At 48.4% G+C, this 20334-nt stretch overlaps 1 protein-coding gene and 1 long non-coding RNA gene across 3 annotated transcripts in view; both read left to right on the top strand.

Moving 5' to 3' along the window:
- Positions 1 to 20334, top strand: part of LOC149336611 (uncharacterized) — a 114098-nt gene that overhangs the window by 10323 nt on the left and 83441 nt on the right. The gene's annotated exons all lie outside the window — the stretch shown is intronic.
- LOC149336613 (uncharacterized) lies at positions 462 to 18046 on the top strand. Its single transcript, XR_016284305.1, has 3 exons — positions 462 to 1282; positions 2159 to 2272; positions 12206 to 18046. It is a non-coding gene; the product is annotated as an uncharacterized LOC149336613 (long non-coding RNA).

The raw sequence follows: 20334 nt of genomic DNA, 5'->3' as shown, positions 1-20334 counted from the left end.
CTTTCCATCGCCTCTCTCTCTCTCCTCTCCGATGCGCAGTAACGGCGCAAAGCTAGCGTGCCGGGGCCGCCGACACGCCAGCTGTGCGTAGTGACGTCACTTGTTCCTCGCGCATGCGCAGTATGGTCGTGCAATAGCACGCAAAACGGCGAGACTGTGAGCAGTGTAGAGACGCAACAATATATGGCTACACGCAGATGTTGCTTTCGCGATCCTCCAGGTTTAACTAGAGCTAAACCACAGCCAATTTTTTTATCGCCTTCACTCTCCGTTTAGTAATGTTTAATAAGATTATATGAGCTATCTGTAGAGTATTTACTAGTCGACAAAACGGTGTAGATGTGGTATGGTATCCATATGTGAAAAGGGACGTTAGAAGTCTAGTTGTGGGAGGGGGGGGGGGTGAAAAAAAAAGCACTGCGATTTATATGCTATGCCTATTGAAGACAGGTATTGGTATCTGACCTTGCCAGCCGCTCCAGTTTGCACTCCTTTGAATCTCGTCGAAAAATGCATAGTTTGGTAGTGTTCTTCGCCATCAACAATTGTCTCACAAAAAGAAGGATTTCAGGCTTATATGGAGTATAGTACAACACGAAAGACTGGAAACAAACATGACAAAACAACTGCAATACCTCAGTGCAAAACCATTGCATATAAGATGGCGTTCTTTCGAAATACAATAGCCTATAACTTTTGTTTACTCGCGATGCGGCCATCCTGCCATCACTCGAAGCATTTTTATCTGGAGTCGTTTCAAGGCAGTAAGTTTTACGCCCATGATTTTAATCTTTGAGTGTACGTTTTTGATGCTTTTTGCCCTGCACGTAAATTCGGCGCTTTTTTATTTTTGTTTGTTAGCTGGTTTCTTGAGCAGTAACTTCACTGTATACCCGTTTCCTTTCTTTTATCGTTGTTTGTTATCTTTTATAGGTCATGTATTGGTACACGTCATATATCCGCCCCTGCTTTGACTACCAAAAGGCTGCAGGCAGTATGGAATAAAAAAAAGAAGAACAGAAGACACACTGCACAGCCTTGTTCTTCGTGGCTGCCGCATGGTGGCGCCACAAGAAAAACTTGAGAGGGCGTGGCGGGACACTCAGACAGAAAGTGAGGGGCGCAACAAAGAACCAGCGAACTTTTTAACACGTACGGTGGTGTCTACGTGCAACACTGGCTGCTTAGTGACGGAGTTGTAGCGCACTGCAATGCGCCCACTTTAGACTGAATGACCAAGCAGGACTTGAATGCTGAAGACCCAGCTCTAAGGAGACCCAGTGTGAGTCTTTTACGCATTGCGCGCCTCCAGTCTTTCGTGCATGGTGATATCCCATGCCAATGCCAGCTTTAAATTTAGCGTGGAAGAAAGCAGCGGTCGGTTGTCTCATTGAGCGACCGTAAAAAGTGCTAGATGCTACCGCTTCCGCAGAATGTTAAGTATAGTGATGAAGTATTATGAGTGTGAAAATGGGAGCGTGTGGCAGATAGCCTCGGGCGCTACTTGTGGCAATACGCGATGGCTGCTTTTTGCAATGTGGTGGAAAGGGTTACGCCGCATCGCCTGATCCCGGCAAGGCGAAGGACGCACCTCCATTTCCAGTTTGTTGATAGAAGCGGCCGCCACGCGTCGCCACTAGTAGGGTTCGAGACTATCGGGCACGCGCTGCTGAGGTCACGCTCATAAATTTTATGACTGTAATGTTTCGATCACTTTTGTCCAGAGCGGACCTCCGCGCTCTCCAGATAGTCACTTTAGCTCCCAACTGCGTGTTCGACGTCTTGCGGCAAGTCGCTAGCTGGGTAACAATTCGCTTGGTCAAATGTGTCACGAGAGCGGATGCTACAGCGTTCTCGGCGGACCGAAGTACAGGCTTGCGTCATAAGCGGGTCACGAGGCAGGTAGAGATGCCAATATCTATTCCAGGTGATATGAAATAATTGGCTTTGTCGAATTTAGTGTCGCTGCTTTCTTTTGTTCATATGCCCTTTCTTTTCGCTCTGCTTTATGGAAGAGTACCAGCTGTACTTACCCAGTTTACGCCTGCAAAACAAGGTGTGCCCTAACACGTACCCTGCACTGTTCCTTCTTGTTCCTTGCAATTGGTATGTCCCAGCAGTGAAAAACTGAACTTTCTCTTTCGCGCGACTTGTCTAGACGCTCCACAGGCAGCCAACTAAAGGTTTTCTACCTCGTTGTACATCGGCCACTTTACATTGACCTACCAAGTGGTACTGGGAGGCAGACGACCCAACTGCGGGGAGACCCTGCGTGAGTACATCTGTTTTCCTGCACATCGCTCAGTTGGCCTTTTTTGTGCGGGTGTCATACTAACTGTCATACGAACTGTCATGCTTGCAATCATACTAGCAGTCATACTGGCAGTCATACTAGCAGCAATACTAGCAGACATACTAGCAGACATACTAGCAGTCGTACTAGCAGTCGTACTAGCAGTCGTACTAGCAGTCGTACTCGCAGTCGTACTCGCAGTCGTACTCGCAGTCGTACTCGCAGTCGTACTAGCCGTCGTACTAGCCGTCGTACTAGCCGTCGTACTAGCCGTCGTACTAGCCGTCGTACTAGCCGTCGTACCAGCCGTCGTACCAGCCGTCGTACTTGCCGTCGTACTAGCCGTCGTACCAGCCGTCGTACTAGCCGTCGTACCAGCCGTCGTACCAGCCGTCGTACTAGCCGTCAGACTAGCAGTCGTACTAGCAGTCGTACTAGCAGCCCGCCTTCTGTCTACATCCAAGCAGCCTTAACCAAATATCGCATTTTCTGCACAGAATATTCTTGAGAAGCCCGGTGCGCGAATAGAAGTGGCAAATTCCTGATATATTCGTTTTTTAACCTAAAGAATTGGTGAATCAGCTGTCGCTCAGCGAACCGATTCGAGAGATGAAAAGTGTGCGTACATTTTTAGCAGCGGCTGGTTGAATTCTAGAGCGTGAAGTGTACTCAAGAAAGAATCTGCGCCAGTATTAGTGCATCGATTATATTGCCGTAAAGTTTTGCAATGTTTTTTGGTTCATAGCCTAGGTACGTGACTTTATAACCTTCCCACGGGAAGCGCGACCATACTTACCTCGAATTGCTTTATGCGGTTGACGTCCCAAGACGACTCAGGCTATGAGGGACGCCGTAGTGAAGATCTCGGGAAATTTCCGCCGCCTGGTGTTCTTTACCGTACGCAACACACCGGCCTCCAGCATTTCACATCCATCGCAACTCGACCGCTGCGGCCGAGATCGCACTCTCGCCTTTCGGTCAGCACCCGAGCGCCATAACCAGTGAACCACCGCGGCGGCTTTATCTCGTATTATCGCAGTTACGCGGTGCCGCTTCAACGTCGTGCGAGATAACAGCCACAGCATTTAATTGGACCTTAGCTCGAAAGTTTTTTTGCCAGCTTTAAATTTAGCGTGGCAGAAAGCAGCGGTGGGTTGTGTTCTTGGGCGACCGTAAAAAGTGCTAGTAGCTATCGATTCTGCCAGGCACTTAAGTACAGTCATGTAGTTCATTAGCGTCAACACGGGAGAGTGTAGCAGATAGCCTCGAGCCCTACTTGTGCAATACGCGAAGGCTGCTGTTTGCAACGTGGTGGAAAGGGTTACGCCGCATCGCTTGATCCCGGCAAGCCGAAGGACACACCTCCATTACCGGTTTGTTTATGATCCATAACATAAGAGTAGCACAAAACCAGGACGACGGAAAAAAGGGGAGAAAACACACACCAACAACACAGGCGCTAACTTCCGACCGACAAAGAAAGACAAAACCAACCAAGTGAACAGAACCTGAGCAAAAGTAGCGCACGCGCTGACCTAAGAAAAAAAAATCTGAAAACAAATAAAGGCATTGCAAGATAACTGCGTTAGTACTCCGTCCATTTCCATGGTTAAACGAGAGCTGGCCTTTTTGGGTTCAAAACATCCGTGATCTCCCATTTTTGTCCCACCTTCCTTTCTCTTTCTTTCTTTTTTTTGTTTTGTTTTTCGAGTTTTTTTTTCTTTTAGGCCAGCGCATGCGCTACTTTTGCTCAGGTTCCGTTCACTTGATTGGTTTTGGCTTTCATTGTCAGTCGGAAGTTAGCGCCTGCGTTGTTGGCATGTGTTTTCTCGCCTTTTGTAGGTCGTCCTGGTTTTCCGCTACTCTTATGTTATGGATCAATACCGACTTGCCCAAATTCCCACCCTGGTGAATCATATTTCGCCACTAGCAGGGTTCGAGGCTATCGAACACGCACTGCTGCGTTCACGCTCACAAATTTCATGACTGTGCTATTGCGAGCACATTTGTTCAGAGCGGACCTGCGGGCTCTCCAAATAGTCACTTTAGCTCCGTACTGCGCGTGCGACGTCTTGCGGCAGTCAATGAGTAAAAAATCGCTTGGTCAAATGCGTCACGAGAGTGGATGCTACAGCGTTCTCGGCGGACCGATTAACAGGCTTGCGTCATAAGCGGGTCCCGAGGCCGGCAGGGTTTCCAAGATTCTTCACCGAGCATAACGCATGACAATGCCGCATTCCGCTGCGACGACTCTGCACACGAAGTTGAGCCACAAACTGACGCGATGAAAGTCTCAAATGACGTAACGAGAAAAACTATGACCACATGCCCGAGCCATATTTCGATACGCGACGGAGCACTGACCCTACTCGGAGAATAACATGCATTTGAAGCCGTAGACACTCCATAGCTGGCCTCTACAGCTAAAGTAAGTGAAAAAAAAGCATGCTGAGTATGTTTCATTGCAAGTAAAAACTTAACGAAAGAATTGATTGAGCGCTTTAACAATTTAAACATTAAGAGGTATTTCATGGCCGCAACGTTACCGACCTGGTAGACAACAGAGACGGCGCTGCCATCAGCGGACTCTCGGCAGCCATCACCATTAAAATCATGTTTATCCACGACGGACCCCGAAACTACACGGGTGGAAGGCGCCTTATTACGCATTTAAGGGCAGCGGCACCACTTCTTCAGAATTCCGCGATATTCAAGGATTCAAGTCCATATACTATGCTGTAGGTAAAGCGTGCCATGTGCTTTTTTCGCAAGTAGTAAAACAGTGACGTGATCAGCGATTGAATTTTGGAGTTCTCCTCAATGCGCCAGAGAAGTGCAGGCAAGGCCGGTGCGAGGTCACGGAAGGCAATACTTCAAATTACCGCTGCCGTCAACCGAATCCTGCAGCGCTTCGTTTGATGCTGCCAAATAACCCTGAGTGGCTTTGCCTTTAGTGGAGTTGACTTTTTCCTTCAAAGGAAGCGCTTACGTGTTCGAAATGTACTATCAGCAACAATGAAACGCGAACAAGAAAACTGAGGTGGCAACACAAAAACACCAACGTATTAGCTCCTGTATTGGAAATACAAGCGCGGTTGAATAACACTTCTAAAGAAGAGTGTGGGCTTCTTCGCGTTTCATTTCTTGCTGATAGCACAGGTACCTTCGATGACGTCATTATGCACCCTCCCACTTGGCGCTGTGTGCTGCGGAGAAGCTTGAATTCTATCGATATTTTAATTGGCGATTACATCAGCATTTGAAATGCTACCCCAAAAGGATTTCGCATTCTTTACCTGGAAGTTCGACACCATCGACCCCTTAAAGTTCGTCGATTTCTAAAACCTATGCAGTTGCCCTTTAAGGACCATGTTTTTCTCGAGTGGTGGTGAACGGACGTAATTTACTCGCCCTTAGACCTTTGTTGTCCTGCGGATGTGTTACCAGGACATTATCGGGGCATAGGCTTCCTGACTGAACATAAAAAAATCAATGAGCCTAGGTACAAGCACATCTGCCTTTCGACTGACTTTCCTTTTAGAAGACGCTGCATTCTTAGCGAGTAGTATCGACGAAAGCCCAAGTAGGCTGAAGCGAGTGATAGAGGCAATTGGTCCACATGCCATCCACATGCCCGTGAGGCAGAGGCAGGGCCACGGCCCACCAATATTGGCCATATGGTGCCCCCGACCACATGAGACATGGGGTGGCGCAGAAATGGCAGGGAGGCCTACGAGCCATCCGTGCGGGAATAAAGACGAGAGACGGGTGAAAGAAGGGAAGAAACGCGAACAGCAACGCGTATAAGCAACGCACGAGACCGAGGAGAACCTAACAAAGAGGAGAAGTCATGAGGGGAATGAAAGTGCGGATAGCCGGGAAGCCGTGCTGCTATGTCTGCGGTGAGAGGGCAGGCATGCAGGTAATGGAGAACATCGCCCACAGCTGCCCCGCATGGACAAGAAGGCGAAGGAAGGAGGGCAAAACGATGGAAGTACGAGGGAAAACGACCGTGGCCAGTCAAGAGATCGGGGTGGAGGGAAAGAGAGCGGGAGACGGTTAATAGAGGGAACAAACACAGCCAGGAGGGTGTCCGAATGTTCGGCGGTCCAGGTGTCCGACCAAAGCCTGAGTACGGTGGTACGCATGCGGGTGCGCACTGACAAGGGTGACAGCGCAAGAGGTGATATAGGTTGGAAGGGAGACCGCGGCTGCGAAAGGTGGCTGCAAGCACCACCAGTGCCCGCCCACATTAATGAAGAAGCCGAAGCCCTCATTCGTACTGACACAGGTACCTTGAAGCCTGGCACCTTGCTCATTCGATGGAAGGACGGACTAGAGCGAATAATTTCCTGTGTGAGCCGCTTGGTATGAGAGGCAGAGGGTGACTATTCAACTACTGAAAAATAGTGTCCCATGATGATCTTCTCTAAGTATAAATTCCACCCTTACCTGTACGGACGGCCATTTAAGGATGTCTGCAACAATAAGGCGTTACGCTGCTTGTCTAATTTGAAAGACCACTGGGGCTACCTCGCTCGCTGAAAGTATACGACTCCGAATATTCTTCATCATAGCTTACAAGTCTGGGCGCCATCGCCCGAAGGCAGTTGCCTTTCCCGAGCCCGTGTCGACGCAGCTTCTAAATATGATGATCACTATGACATCTTTGAAGCTATCTGTCATAGCCATTCCACGCAGGAGCGACTCTGTTCCCCCTGCAGACAATGTCTCGTTGAGTACATGAAAGCAAGGCTTCTTCACTCTGTGCTTTGTTCAAGGATAGAATCCATTTCTGGTTGCAAAATCTCCCAGTCGTAAATTATTTGTGGTTAACAGGATACCTTAACTGCTTGCCTTTCTTAATATCGCACGATGGAGAGTAGCAGGTTTAACACGGTCAAACGGCAGCTTCAACCGGCGTGATCGCTTCAATTATAAGTCTAAAGTGTTCAAAAAACATTAACGGTGCAATAGTTTGGTTAAACCGAGTGAGAAGCGCAAGCTTCAGATGCTTTTGAAGCCACCGCGGTAGCTCAGTGGTTATGGCACCCGGCTGCTCACCCGAAAGACGTGGGTTCACCCCGGCCGCGTTGGTCGAATTTCGATGAAGGCGAAATTCTAGAGGCCCGTGTACTTTCGAATGTGAGTATACGTTAAAGATCCTCAGAAGGTCGAAATTTCCGGAGCCTTACACTACGGCGTCCCTCATAGCCTGAGTCTTTTTGGGACGTTAAACCCCCCCCCCCCCAAAAAAAAAAAAATAAACCAAACCTTCTTGATGGTTTAGCCTCGAAAAAACCAAAGAAACGCTCAACGAAAAGCATAACAAGACTTTGCTAGGCTAAACCATCGTGAAGCTACCGCTTCTCAGTCCGTTTAACCAAACTTAAAGCACCGTTAATTTTTTCCTCCTTCCCTCATGCACTAGGTTAAAGATGGTGTGTCGTCACACCCTATAACGTAAACTCCGCGTTTAGGCTCTTCGGCAAGCCCAATGTAGATCACCGAACCAAATTTTGGTTGACCTTGACGTCCCCGGTTTGACCTTGACTTGGCTGCGACATGTTAACTAGCGCCAATAAAACATGGGAAAGAGACAGAGAAACAGAGTGGACAGTGTCCCAGCACCAACTAGCCCAGCTTTCTTGTTTAACTGCTGACCTTGACTTGACCTTGAAATTACATTGATTTTGGCCCTTCACCTTGACCCTTCACCTGTCCAGTTGCTTGACCATTGGTCTAACCATTGACCATTCACGTGTTCTCCAAAGTTAAACAGAAGGTTTAACTAATTGATGCTTTGGAAAGCATTCATGTGTTAGGTGTCGACTTTACGAGTCATTTGAGCTGGGATGACGATGTGACCACAGTAACAACGAAGATTTCTCGTATCACACACATTACAAATCGGCATAGACGTCTATATATATCTAAAGTAGCCGGTTGAGACATGGCCCTCAGCGTGGTTGTAGTAGGCCCCGCGGCGGCCGCGTCGGAAGAAGTTGACACCGGCGAGGTATGGGTGGGTCTCGGCTTCAGGGGCTTGGTGAGACGCTGCATGGCAGAGGTGCAGGCGCGGCGCGTTAGGGTTAGTGAGGCGCCGCGCCGCAGCAGATTATTGGAGGCGCTTGGAGCGCCAGCTCGACAGCGGGCCGTGATGCCATTGGTGCCCACGTGGTGCGGATGTCTTCCTGACGCGATGGAGTGTAAATCCAGGGGCGGGCAAGGCCCTGGACCAGGCCAGGGGCAGGTGAAAAACGGAGCACGATAGTCAGCCAGCTAACCAGGAAGGCGCCACCTAGCGGACTTTTTTGATGTCCCTGACATCATGTGTTGGTAAGACCCTTGAGCGAATGGCCCTGACTCGCCTCTCTAATTTTCTCGAGACGAGGGAGTACTTCCCTCATTCTCTCATCGGCTTCCGACGCCGCGTCTGTGCACAGGACATGTTTCTGGTTCTCCAGCACACGTTTCTCTCACCTACCCCCACTCAAATTCACGCACTTGTGACCGTCGATGTTCGCAAGGCCTTCGACGGTGTTTGCCACGATCACATCCTTTCCCAAATCGCCTCCCTAGACTGTGGCTCCCGCATGTACTGTTATATACGCTCATTCCTATCTAAACGTGTCGCTCGCTTTCGAGTCGACACCTATCTGTCCGACCCTCACAACCTCACCCGAGGCACTCCTCAAGGTGCTGTTCTCTCTCCTACCCTTTTCAATCTTGCTATGGCCTCTCTCACCTCTCAGCTAGCTGAAATTCCCGACCTGCATCATATATTTTACGCCGATGACATCATTCTCTGGTGTTCGTCTGGCTCTCCCGGTCACGTACAGGACACCGTGCAACGTGGCCTAGATCTCATCGACTCCTTTCTCACCATTGCTGGCCGCTCTCCTGCTCCTGAAAAATCCGAGCTCCTTCTTCTCAACCATTCCTCATACCAGCGCTCACACAACCACTTTGTCTCTCTCCACCTTTCTGGCTCTCCTATTCCTGTCGTCACGCAGTGCAAAGTTCTTGGCTTTCCTTTGCATGCAGCCAAGAACGTGCAAGCCCTCCACCACGCTGTCACCACCTGCTCTCCGTAACTCACCTCCTGCGGCGCGTGGTCACTCGGCGCTCAGGTCTCCACGAGGCTCATGCGTGCCGAGTTGCCCACGCGCTGGCCCTCAACAAGGTCTTGTACTTTGCACCCTACGTTTCCTTCAATCGGACTCAACTTAACGCTCTTGAGACTGCCCTTGTGGGCCTCTACCAGGCAGCTCTCAACCCCCCTATCACTACCTCTACTGCAAAGATCTTTGCAACAGGCCTCTTTCATCCTCTCCGTTCTCTGCTCTCTCTCCATCATGACTCGCAGCTTGCCCGGCTTTCCCTTACCCGTCAGGTTCAGTGGTTACTGACTCAAGCGGGTATCTCGCCCATTCCCTGCGCACAGTTTACCTCTCCTATTCCCACCCCGGCTCCCAATCTTCGGATCCTCCCCCTTCCGTCCAACATGTCCCCTGTTCTGCACGCCGGCAGTCGTAATGCGGCCGCACAGCACCATTCCCCTCTCTTTGATACCCAGGGTGTAGCTTACACGGATGCCTCCTTCGTGGCTCCTCGAGGTTCCTGCGGCTACGCCCTGTACCACCCCCACCTCCCCGCTCCTGAAACTCACACCAGCGGGCCTTTTCTACGCCCTCCGGATGCATTGTCCCTCGAGGTCCTCGCCATTGCGCATGCCCTCCAGTCTTTTGCCCTCCTTCCCTCTCTTCAAGAGTACACAGTCTATTCAGACTCACAAGCCGCTATACACCACATACATAAACGCACCCTAACCCCTTCTCTTCAACAGGAGGTCGAACGAGCGGTCTCCGCATTGCAGCCTTCCATCGTTTTCCTTCACTGGGTCCCTGGGCATTCAGGGATTGACGGCAATGAGCTGGCTCATCAGCTCGCCCGTGACACACTTTTCCGGGCACCGTTGATTCCCTGGCCCAAGCCCTCGGAGGACGGGAATCAACGGTGCCCGGAAAAGTGTGTCACGGGCGAGCTGATGAGCCAGCTCATTGCCGTCAATCCCTGAATGCCCAGGGACCCAGTGGAGGAAAACGATGGAAGGCTGCAATGCGGAGACCACTCGTTCGACCTCCTGTTGGGAGACTCACCCTTCGCCGCACCATAAAAGAGGTCTACCTTGAGCTCCGCCTTGACAAACGCCTTTACCCTCCCCCTCATCCATCACTCACAGTGCCGGAGGCCCGCCTTCTTCGGCACGTTCAAATGAATGCAGTCATCACTCCGTCTCGACTCTTTCTCTTTCTCTATCGCTATCGATCGGACCCTTCCTGTCCCAACTGCCCCTGTATCTATGCGCACCTTGCCCATTGCCTCTTCTATTGCCCGGCTGCTCAGCAGTCGGGTTCCTACCCCCCACCTTCTTTATCCATCACCACCTGGCTCAACTGGCTTGGCGCTGAAGGGGAGGAAGAACAGCGACTTCTGGTCGCTCAGGCGGTCGACATGCTCGGCCTGTAAATTTTGGCCGAATAAAAGTCTTCTACTACTACTACTATCTAAAGTTGAACTTCTGTTGTATCAATCTATATTTTCATCACACCTGAATTTCTGCTAGCTTGTGTGGGCAACTACCACTGCATTAATAAGAAGATTGATCTGCTTCAGAAAAATCCTTTACGTGCGACATGTAACTAGTTTCTTCGCCCACATTGCCCAGTTCTTGATCTAGTAAAAATATCTCGCCTTTAACACTTAAGACTGCATGACACTTACCGAGCTGACCTAGTTAGAAAAAATAGCAGAGGTGCAGTTACGTTTTCTTAGGTGGCGTAATGGGAAAGCATTTCTCTCAATGCAGCTGATTCAGTTCTACCACATGTTGACATGTCTCGTTGCTAGAAAGTGTATTAACCACACCGAAGTACTAATTCATCATTCAGTAATTAATAAGTCATCACTGTGTTATGTAAGTCACGAATTGAATTAATTAGGTCGGTTATTTATTCACCCAATAGTTCATTCAATTCGTTTATTTGAGTGATTAATTGAATGTAATTTAAGTTTCTTGCTTATGTGTTTCAGGAACTACTGGTTCCTTGATTCAATTAATACACCTTAATTTGTAAGAGTAATTGACTAATTCAACTGTTTAATTGCTTCATCCCATTACAACCATTTCATTAATCGCTCTGGACAGAAAAAACGCTTTCGCATTAATACCAACCCCATCCGCCATTTAGAAGACCTTCGTTCTAACACTCGTCAATTTCACAGCAGACACCCTGAACACTGGTATACTAAAACATCTACTACATATGGTACATAAAGTATTAACAACACATTGACACATACTTCGAACACACTAAACGCTGTTGATGTGAGCACTGCTGAAATTCCGGGCAAATCACTCTGAAACTGATCGTACTCCTGTAACTACAGTGAAATTTTTTTTTATTTCCTTTGTTATCGCCTACATATGTGTCTTCATTTTATTTCTGCATTTTCGTTTGCTATCTCACACTGCGGGGATGACTGACTTGTTTTGATCTCTGCATGTTCGGTGTCAAAGTGCTTGTTTTTTTGCACTGCTCTCTGCTGCCACGATCTGTAGAGGTCGATGCACTCACCAAGGTGCTCTTGCAGCTTTTATATTCGGCCCTGCCTAAGTGACTCTGTGAAAATAATTCAATCCATTTGCTTGAGATCTTGACTTGGCGCGTTTTGCTGGAAATCTTCACCTCCTGTATGTTATTATAGCATCAATCTTAGCGAGACCTACTGCCAAGTATGCCAACAATCTGGCATCCTTGAACCAGTGAAAGAAAACATTTCGGAACAAGTAAGTTGACAAAAAGTGAATTTCTACATTGCCGCACATTCTATTACCCACATTTGCAGAAGCGGTGTGCTTTCCTGACTACCACTACAGAAGTTGTGTTCTGGGCTCATTGGCGGACAACGACCATCCTGCGAAGGCGGTGAACACTACCAGCAGAGACCCCTGGCGCCGTAATCGCTCATGGAAGAGAATTCGTTCGGGCGGCAGACACCTGCATTGAAAGGAGATGTGTTCAGCTGCCCCTCCTGCGCCTACGTTTCGGCGAACTTTGCCGATGTTACGAGACACATGCACCCTGAGACAGGAGGAGAGCCATTTAAATTATCCGAGGACCCAGCGGTGTTTTCGAAATGTCACTATAAGCGAGATGTGCGGTGCCAAAGAGGACGACGACGGCATGAGAGAGCTATGTGCAATTTTACAGCTGAAGGCTCTAGAACGCTAACTCGGCACGATTTTTCACACACTGGCGAAAGCCCCTTCAATCTTGATATTTGTCCATCTGCAGCTGCACACTCGAGCAATGTCACTCCACAAGATAGTATGCGCACTGGCGGAAGCCCCTTTAATCGCGGCACGGGAACTTTTGCAGTTGCAGAGTCTGGATGTGTCTCTCCACACGATAGTATGGACACTGGCGAATGCCCCTTCAATCCCGACACGCGTCTATTTACAGCTGCGGACTCGAGAAATGTCACTCCGCAGGATAGTATGGACACTGGCGAAGGCCTGTTCAATCCCGACTCGTCTCATTCTATATCTGCAGACTCCAGAAATGTTACTCTACACGATAATATCCCCTCTGGTGAGAAACCCTTAAAGTGCGACGTGTGCGCTTTTACAACTGACCGCTCTAAAACCTTAACTCGACACAAGCGTACGCACACTGGGGAAAAACCGTTCACGTGCGATTTGTGTGCTTTTAAAACTTCTCGCTCTGACTGTCTAGCTCTGCACAAGCGAACGCACACTGGGGAAAAACCGTTCACGTGCGACATGTGTACTTTTAAAGCTGCGCGCTCTTTCACTCTAGCTATACACAAGCGAACGCATACTGGCGAGAAACCCTTCATTTGTGACGTGTGCTCTTTTGCAGCTGCTATATCTGGCGACCTCACTCGACATAAGCGTACGCACACAGGCGAAAAACCGTTCAAGCGCAATATGTGCCCTTTCACAACTGCAGTCTCTTCAAACTTACTTTCGCACAAGCGAATTCACACTGGAAAAAGACCATTCAAGTGTGACATATGCGCTTTTGCAGCGACTAGGCGAGATACTTTAAAGTGCCATATGCAGACGCACACTAGCGCAGAGGGCTATCGCTGTACCCTGTGCTCATTCACGAGTTCAAATAGAGAGGACCTCAGAGAGCACTTGTCCGGTCACGGGCAGTGAAATGTTCAGATGGTTTCGCCAAAGTCAGGAATATACTTGCTGCCAGAGTCCTGTACTCTGCGCGTTACCAGATAAATAAGCGTCCTAGATGCGTCGTGGCGTGAGACGCATTGCTCTTAAAATCCGCTGGACATCCTTACTCTGACTCGGTTCCTAATGCAGGGCCATAAATGCGAGATTTCGTATTTTTTATTTTTTATTCCTCGATGCGTATTACTACATGCCTTGCTAATAAGTGATATTTTAGAACTGGACAGAGCATCAGTGCTTCGATTTTTATCCGAAGTGTAGAAGTTTGTATGTGCAGGAGTTATGGAGCAAAAATTACGGAGGGCAGTTAAGACTACTCTCTTGCTTAGAATTTGAAAGGAGGCATTTTTCTATTTTTATTCGTGTTTTATTTTTATATATTTATCATTTTCGCTTTCTTTGTAATTGAACACCTGTTAGTTACCTTACACTCGTCAGGCAACACATTTTCTACGCGTGCCTTTGTTCGCCTAAAAGCAACGTGATTTTTCGGCCTATAAGATGTACGCTCGCCTCGCAATCTGAAAATGTTGGGTTCAACCCCCTGCACCTTCGGAAGAAAGGTTATTTTTCTTTGTACACCACGGTGACGTCATGTGGCGGTTTTCTGACCACTGCTGCTGGTGAACGCTGACCTCGTGTTTCGTTCTCGATGAGCCTTATAATTCTTTGGCATTGAATAACTGTACACTACAGCTGGCTAGGCCACTCAGTGCTCGCCGCTTTTCTATGAGAGCGTAACTTGCATGCAAAATATCGATGGCCACTGCAGCCGAAAGGATTGTCTGTCTGGCTTCTAAATGCTTGCTTACAGTGAGAATGAGAAAGTCTGAGTGCGGATATTCTGCATGTTGATTATGTAAGACTTTCTGCACGTGATTAGACACATGTTGATCCACGGATGGTGGCATATAATTTCGCCTGGGATGACTTTGAGAACTGCGGATCATGACGGCGACATTGGAAAGCGATACACTGACGAAGCCGTTTTACCCGAAGTACGAGCGCTCCCCGACTGCAAAGAATCTGCTGACTGGGATGCCGAGCGGTCCCCGGTTGCCATGAACGCTTCAGCCCTGATTAGTTAAATCGTATTCATAAAGCAGCTTATTGCTTGGCCTTGGACAGAAGCATACGTATACCCGCTCTGCAGAGCTCGGAAAGCGTCGTGGTATGGTTTACTTTCAAGAAGCCGGCGCGTATAATGAACGCTTCTGAGGAACAAATGTTTGTTTCGTCGGACTTCGCATTTCTAGCTGAAAATTTGGGTTATCGCCTTTGCGCCTCAAATGAAAAAAAGGTGACTAGTTAATGTTAGGTAATTGTGTACTTATTTATACATAATGAGTTCGTAATCTCCGTTTTCCTCTACAATCTGCCTTCACATACTACACTGACGCACTTCTCGCATTTTTTAAAATAAAAATCTGTAAAGCTTGAAAAAATCTTCTGGTGTTTAATTATGCATGCTATGCCGCGTCAAGTTCAATAAAGGTGTTTATTGAATCCACAGCATCATGGGCACCGTTTTAGAGCGCAGCTCTTTGGCGTCCGTTCCTGGGTTTCGCGTCGTCGTCGGCGTCGGCCTCGTAACCAGCTCCGCCCCCCTTTCATCCCCCCAGCGCTATCGGCGTCAGCGGCATCAGTCAGTCGCTGCTATCTCTTCCCTCCTCCCTTTATCGTGTTGTCCGCTTGCTGCGCGCGCTTCTGCCCCCATCGTTTGCCGCTGGGTGTACACGCCGCCCCCCTCCCCCCTCTTCCTGCGAGTCTCCGGTTGTCAAAGCGCCGGCTCGAACTTAATTCCTTTCTTCGCTCCTCCTCCAATGCAACCCCTGTGCGGTGGCAATCAGAGAGCCAGATCGGTGGCGGCGGATCTGTATATGTGCACCGCCCGAGCCGAAATTGCCGCTGCCGTTCGCCCTGTGCGGTGGCAATCAGAGAGCCAGATCGGTGGCGGCGGATCTGTATATGTGCACCGCCCGAGCCGAAATTGCCGCTGCCGTTCGCCCTGTGCGGTGGCAATCAGAGAGCCAGATCGGTGGCGGCGGATCTGTATATGTGCACCGCCCGAGCCGAAATTGCCGCTGCCGTTCGCCACTGCGAAATTATCTGCCAGTTCTTTCTGAGCCATGAGCGAGACGACCGATGGAAGTCCTCCGTCTGCTAAAAAAAAATTCTGTGATAGCGCATACATGTGTTGCTCGATTTCTTTGCCTCAATCTATCGAAAAGGTGAAACAGCTTATTTGCTGCGCTCAAATTTCGCATTAGGAAGTAACGTAATCGTCGGTAATTTTTTCTCTTCTCTTTTAGTTCCTATGTCATCATCCGAGTCTACGGCATCCAGGAGGGAATTTGCTCGTTAACCGTTCTTTTTCTTTTGTTTGTGAGCCTTTTTCTGAAGTGAACCATGTGGTTCCAGCACACATACCAAGCGTTTCAGTTAAGTGGAACCCATTACAGCTTTCGTATATTATTCAAGAAACAAATGCCCTCTTTGCTAATCAAACACGAAGATTGTGTCAGTATTGAAGCAGTTGTTTTCCGGTACTTACTTTCGCAAGCAACTCAAGGACATTTACCGAAAGCCTAGGTTTTATTTCTGACGTTCTTTGGCAGTCACTCTCGATATACTGATACCTCGCATGCTTGTTAAAATGCTAAATGAATAGTCTCTGGTTTTATGTAAAGTTCTTTCTTCCTTAATCTTTCGATTCTTCTTGATGATTTATAGCAACTTTTAGACCTGCTGATTACTCAATCTGCTCAGATTTTTCCTGTCTGCGACTAATGCTGACAAGTTGTACTTTGCTGCACGTGTGTGTTATGACTGCCAAATATTTACTGGAGAGCTCGTGCTTCGTTTTCACAGTATATGAGACTTGCAGGCATAATCTAAACTTTAGGATTAGCAGATAGGTATCGCTAATTGGTTATTGTAATAGAAATTTTCTAATGGAAAGAAAATTTCACATCTTAAATGCGAACTGTTTTTTTTTTACGCTAGGGCTGATGTAGAATACGGTATCCCACAGAACGTTCTGCACAAAATTTGGACAGCTGACCGCTTCAAGCTTTAAGGGCTAGAGCGTTACAAAAGACGTCAACGTCAAGCTCCACCACATAAAGTGATTTATACGAACAGACCATCATGCAGAGCATTGCCTCGACATAAGCGTATACATACTGGTGAAAAACCATTCAAGTGCGATATCTGCCCCTATTCAAGTGGAGTCTCTTCAAACTTAACTGTGCACAAGCGCACGCATACAGGCGAAAGACCTTTCAAGTGTGACATATGTCCTTATGCAGCGTCTCAGAAATCGAGTTTAAACAGCCATACGTTGACGCATGCTAGAGAAGAGGGCTGTCGCTGTACCCTGTGCTCATTCACGTGTTTAGATACGGAGAGCCTCAGAGAGCACCTGTCCGGTCACAGGCACTGAAATATTCAGATAGACGTGCCGATGTCAGGAGTATGCTGCTGTCAGTTGTGTACAATCCCATGCGCCTTAGAACATAACCGTCCGCGATTAGCCGCATGCAAGACGTGTTTTTCTTGAAATCTGACGGCCATGCAATAATATTGACTTGGTTACTAATGCAGAGAGGTAAATGCAAGGTTTCGCAGTTTTATTCTTCATTCAGCGTTCTTCCTAAAAAGTGACATTTTATAACTGGACACAGCATCACTGCTTCGATATTTGTCTGAAAGTCAATTTGCATACAAAGAAGGTATGTCGCAGAAAGTGCGGAGGGCAACTATAGAAGCAGCATGACTTTATGGCCTGCGTTTATGGCCTCGTAATCAATTCCCAGCATCTTGGGAAGAAATTTTGGCTTTCATTGATATCACGGTGACGTCATCTGGTACTTTTAGGAGCAGCGCAGCTGGTCTGCGCCGACGCCTCATTTGGTTCCCGATGAGCCATATAATGATTTCGCATTGATAAACTGACGAAAAAAGCTGGTTTGGCCGCTCAGTGCACGCGCCTTTTCTAATGGAGCGTCACTTGGTTAAAACACCCATGACAGCTGCAGAAGTCGCTCCAGTGCCGCTACAAAGAGCTGGTTTCCAAATACTTGCTTTCAGTGAGAATTAGAAAGTCTGACTGCTGACATTCTGCATGTTGGAATAAAAATTCCAACGCAGTTCACCACGAGACTCGTGTATCATGTTCATCCTGTGGTGTCTGTCCTTGTGTCTAAGCTTCTCGTTTGCACTTCGACATTCAAATAAAGAACATATTTTGCTGTGCATGTGTCAAGACTGTATAAGAAGAAAATCGTCTGACCAGTCGATATTGGTTGCATATGGAGCACCGTTCTCAAGCTTGCTTCAGTACGCTGTGCTTACCTAGCACATCTGTCTTCTAGCCCATGAGGGGAGCCAGCTGAAAGTGAACAAGCGATTCCTAGTTTAAGCCAAATGAATACAACCAAAAAAATTGAGGGGCGACAACGATAGTCGGTAATGCAAAGTTTCAGCGCAGCTCTTCGCACGCCACCACGCCACCTGCCAGAGCTAGACGGTGGCGTGTTAGGCTGCTAGCCACCCTCCGGAATCTTCCCGTGGCAGCCGCCTTCCGATTGCCCGTTCCCCCGCTGTCGGGGTGGCAGGTGGCGTTTTGCTCTGCTACTACCCGCCATGATTGTCAGGTGGTGTGTTAAGCGGACGCCAATTCAGATGTCTACAATGAGGAACCCAGGAACAGGAGGCAAATTGTTGGTTTTGAGGGCAGGAAATGACGCAGCAACTGTCTTGCATATCTTGGTGGACACCCATACCACGCCGTAAGGGAAGCGATAAAGGGGGAGTGAAAGAAGAAAGGCAGAAAGACTTGCTGCGGTAGAGGTCTCCAGTATAATTAGGACCACCTGGAAATTTTTAACCACACAGCACACGGGCCTACCTCCATCGAGATGCGGCCGCAGTAGTCTGGTTCGAACCCGGGTACTCCGGGTCAGTAGATGAGCGGCCGATTGTGTGGGAGGAGGGGGGGGGCGGGGAGGGAACAAATCTGCGGTTTTAAAAAGCAAGTTGAGCATAATTTGTCATGCGATCCTGTCATTGCTTGGGATAATACGTTCGGTAAAGCTCTACGAAGCAAACATGCATCATTCTGCCGGCACCAAGATTGGCCCTATTTGCGTAGCATTTTGTTGGAAAAACACTCGGGACAACCATTGGTGATTTCTCTTCCCGGTTTCTCATAGCGTAAAAATACCTGTCTTGCCGCACCTGCTACTAGAATCCCTTTTGCCCTCCGAAATGGATAAGTGAATAGGATGCCCACGTGGTGAGCCTCAGGATGTGGGTAGAATGCCGGCTTTGGCGGCTGCAATTACTTGGAGGCGAAACGGAAAAGGACCTGTCGGCTGTGCGATGTTATTGTACGTTAAAAATAACCACGCGGTACAAAATATTTGGAAGCCCTCCACTGCGGCACCTGTTTATTGCTTTGTTTTTCCACAGGCTGCAAAGTTTCTGCAAGACTAATACAAAAATAATTTTTTTTACTTCCTTTTATGACGCACTCAATACGGCACTTTCTGAGCACTGGGAAGAGAACATTTCGGAGAGATCTGCCTGGTCGAGGTCTGAATTATAAAGAAAATACAAACAGTTTGACCGAACTGTCATGAGAGGACGGCCGTCCGGTGCTGACTGGGCGCATTCTTTAAGGTTGATTGGGGGTAAGAGGGGAAGAATCACTTTTATTGTGAATGCATTACTAGCCCCATTAGAAGTAAAGCTGGCAGTGTGTGCATGTCGCGGTGGCGCTGTGTTTATGGTGCTCGGCAGCTATCCCGAAAGACGCGGGTTCGATCCAACGGCGGCGGCTGCATTTCGATAGAGGCGAAGCGCTAGGGGCTAGTGTATTGTGAGATGTCAGTGCCCGTAAAATACCAACAGCTGGTCTAAATTACCTGGAGCCCTCCACTATGGTGTTCGTCATAGACTGAGTTCTTTTGGTACGTTAGACCCCCTAAACCAACCTTCCGCTTGGGTGGTTGAGTGGTTATGGCGCTCAGCTGGTGACACGGAAGATGCGTGTCCTATTCCGGCCGCAGGGGTCACATTTCAATGACGGCGAATTGCTAGAGGCTTCTGCAGCGCGCGTTGTCAGTGCACTTTAAAGAACCCCAGGCGGTCGAGATTATCCGAAGCCCTCCACTACGCTGTCCATCATAGCCGAAGTCACTGTTGGACGTTTTGCCGCCACGAACCAAACAAAACCAAACCTTAAATCAAACCATAAACCATCCGGCATATTGCTTACTTATGCAATCATCAAATACAACTAAAGAAAAAAAAGCTACCTCTCTCCGTCAAAGGACGCCCTTCTAGCCAATTGCGTCGGCCCGTTCTAATGAACCTCAGCGCGACAGTGCAGGAAGTGGCATGACAGAGCAGGGAGGCGAGTACTCCGGTCAGATCTTGGATAGGACTGACCCTTTTCATGTGCCCCTCCCTGCATTGTCACACTGGCAACTTGTTGACAATCGGGCCATTGCCATTGTTAACCCGTTGTTAACCCGTTGTTGCCATTGCCATTGTTAACAATGCCATTGTTAACCCGTCTTGTGTTTTTAGCTTTTTAAAAGAAGCAGGTCTTCTTGAGAAACTGTAAATTTTAATCCACTGCTTCGCTTTTTATATAATACACTTCAGCCTTGTTCTCATCCTCGAGAAGAAGTCTGAGGTCTTTATTTGATTGGCTGGGAACCTCGATTTCCTTGCCCAGCCAAGGACCGCT

This window comes from Amblyomma mixtum, chromosome 7 (genome assembly GCF_055824585.1).
Source record: "Amblyomma mixtum isolate Tamu chromosome 7, ASM5582458v1, whole genome shotgun sequence".
Taxonomy (NCBI): domain Eukaryota; kingdom Metazoa; phylum Arthropoda; class Arachnida; order Ixodida; family Ixodidae; genus Amblyomma; species Amblyomma mixtum.
Note: the sequence above shows the minus strand (reverse complement) of the source record. Positions and strands in the feature narration are given on the sequence as shown.